The sequence below is a fragment of the Piliocolobus tephrosceles genome, chromosome 6 (genome assembly GCF_002776525.5).
Source record: "Piliocolobus tephrosceles isolate RC106 chromosome 6, ASM277652v3, whole genome shotgun sequence".
Taxonomy (NCBI): domain Eukaryota; kingdom Metazoa; phylum Chordata; class Mammalia; order Primates; family Cercopithecidae; genus Piliocolobus; species Piliocolobus tephrosceles.
Genome location: NC_045439.1, coordinates 147,730,823 through 147,733,805, shown reverse-complemented (window position 1 = coordinate 147,733,805; position 2,983 = coordinate 147,730,823). Strand labels below are relative to the sequence as shown.

At 40.5% G+C, this 2,983-nt stretch overlaps 1 pseudogene; it reads right to left on the bottom strand.

Moving 5' to 3' along the window:
- Positions 1 to 811: 811 nt before the first annotated feature.
- Positions 812 to 1,382, bottom strand: LOC111524232 (annotated as a pseudogene).
- Between the last annotated feature and the right edge of the window lie 1,601 nt (positions 1,383 to 2,983).

Here is a 2,983-nt window from a genome sequence, read left to right as displayed (position 1 = left end):
TGGCCAGGCCTATAATTGTCATAATGAAAATTAGAAAACCTACAAAATGTCAGAGGATTCAACTTTAAAGTCTGTCTCAAAGGACTCAGAAAGTAGTGATTCACTTTGACCCCCTCAAAGATCAAATATCAAGCAATTTACCAGTTAGTGTTTTTAAATGGTATGTAGCCCTTAGCGGACTCTAAGACCAATAAGATGGCATTGTCATTCCCAGAAGTGCAGACTCCTCTCGGTCCTGCTCCCCTACTAATCTTTTGAACATCCCAGCTGCTCACATTGCCCCCCCACAACATGGTAGCTTTTCCAATTGTTCTGGTGACCTCACTGTATGTTTCCGTGCTACTCAACAGCCTGTGGAGTGGTGGCCAGTCTTGGACAGTGCTCTAGTCCCATGACTGTGCCCTTCTTTGCAGGTACCTTCCTCTTGGCATTGCCTCCTCCCTGCCCTCAGGAGACACTCTCTGCTCTGCCATCTTTCTCTGTGGTGTCGTGTCCTTACTCAAAAATACAAGTCCCTGTATCACCACACCTGACTCCTTGATATCGGGTGGTTTCTCTTCTATCATTCCAGTTCTTGAAGTGTCTAGAAAGTTCAGTTTTACATTCCTTTTCTAGAAGAAACCTGGAAAATAAGTCTTCCAGGACCTGGCTGGAGGATACAGCTTGAGGAACGTCACCCAGAACAGCATTAAACGATGTTTCTTTTTTTTTTTCCAAATCAATAGGTCTTTTATTGCATCATTTAAATATCACAAGTAGGTTTTAGGAGCCATCTGGCATCTTGTTTCTGTAACTGGACAACTCTTAGATCTTAGTCATCAGCCTGCTGAACAGTTACTTTTTCAGAGACATAGATGCCATCCAAAAATTTCCTGATATCCTTGTTTTTAACTGTTGTGGCTTGCTGAATTTGAAACAAGCTGAGTGTCATTTCCTTCAAGGATTAATTTATCTTTCTGGGCTTGAGATACTGAACAAGCAACACCTGGTCTCATCTGAACTGCAGATGTATTTTGCACCCAAGAAATTTCGGATTTCCACAAGAGACCCATTCTCTTGGATAATGATGTTGATGGGGAAGTGAACATACACAGACCTCATCTTGTAACAGAAGCCCAGTGTAATACCCTTGATCAAGTTCTGTACATGACTACAAATAGTCCGAATGGTAACCGGTTCCTTTCTGTTACCACACCATTTGTCAACCCAGAGCCTCTTTTTTTTTTTTTTTTCTTTCCGAGAAGACTGAGTTCTACATTGATGTGATTGAAGTTCCTCCACAGGGTTGCTCTGGGGCCTTTAACGGGAACTGTGCGTCCCTGTAGAGTAACGTCGACATTTTCTGGAATGTCGATAGTCTGATTGCTGAAAATGGTCTTCATTCTCACAGTAGACGTGGCAAAGAAAGACAGGATTTTTCTAGACCACGGTTTTGTTTTTGTTTTGTGATAAAAAAACATGTAACATCAATTTACCCTCTTAACAATTTAAAAATGTACAGCACGGTATTAACTACATACACACTGTTGTACAGTAGAGCTCCATAACCTTTTCATTTTGCATGACTGAAACCCTAATTCCCCATTTCCCCTCCCTCCCCACCATCCCCTGGCAACCACCACTCTACTTTCTGTTTCTATGAGTATGATTACTTTAGATACCTCATCTAAGTGGAATCATACAGTATTTGTCCTTTTTGACTGGCTTATATTATTAGCATAATACCTCAAGGTTCATCCATGTTGTAATACGTACCTGAATTTCCTTCTTTCTAAGGCTGAATAATATTCCATTATTACACCACATTTTCTTTCTTTCATCCAACAATGGACATTAGGTTGTTTTCTTTTTTTTTTTTTTTTGAGACGGAGTCTCGCTCTGTCACCCAGGCTGGAGTACAGTAGCTGGATCTCAGCTCACTGCAAGCTCTGCCTCCTGAGTTCACGCCATTCTCCTGCCTCAGCCTCCAGAGTAGCTGGGACTACAGGCGCCGCCACCTCGCCCGGCTAGTTTTTTTTTTTTTTTTACAGTTGGAAAACAGAATAGCTTGTAGCAAATTTATTAACATTTATTGCCCAAACGTTATTTTTAAGTTTAGGTAAGACATTCTTCCTTTATAAAAAACAGTCATTGTTTAAAACTATTGAGTAAGGACAGACTTCAGAGAACAAACTCCAAACATGTAATTTATGATTTTGTCTGAGATTAAAATACATTGTTTTATATAGGTAGTTATGACTATAGCAAACTATATTGATAACTGAGATGTAAGGAGGTTCGTTTTGAGTAAATGTGATAATGTTCTTTACTTTTTTTTTTATTATTATACTTTAAGTTCTAGGGTACATGTGCATAACGTGCAGGTTTGTTACATATGTATACTTGTGCCATGTTGGTGTGCTGCACCCATCAACTCGTCAGCACCCATCAATTCATCATTTATATCATGTATAACTCCCCAGTGCAATCCCTCCCCCCTCCCCCCTCCCCATGATAGGTCCCAGTGTGTGATGTTCCCCTTCCCGAGTCCAAGTGATCTCATTGTTCAGTTCCCACCTATGAGTGAGAACATGCGGTGTTTGGTTTTCTCTTCTTGTGATAGTTTGCTAAGAATGATGGTTTCCAGCTGCATCCATGTCCCTACAAAGGACGCAAACTCATCCTTTTTTATGGCTGCATAGTATTCCATGGTGTATATGTGCCACATTTTCTTAATCCAGTCTGTCACTGATGGACATTTGGGTTGATTCCAAGTCTTTGCTATTGTGAATAGTGCCGCAATAAACATACGTGTGCATGTGTCTTTGTAGTAGCATAATTTATAATCCTTTGGGTATATACCCAGTAGTGGGATGGCTGGGTCATATGGTACATCTAGTTCTAGATCCTTGAGGAATCGCCATACTGTTTTCCATAATGGTTGAACTAGTTTACAATCCCACCAACAGTGTAAAAGTGTTCCTATTTCTCCACATCCTCTCCA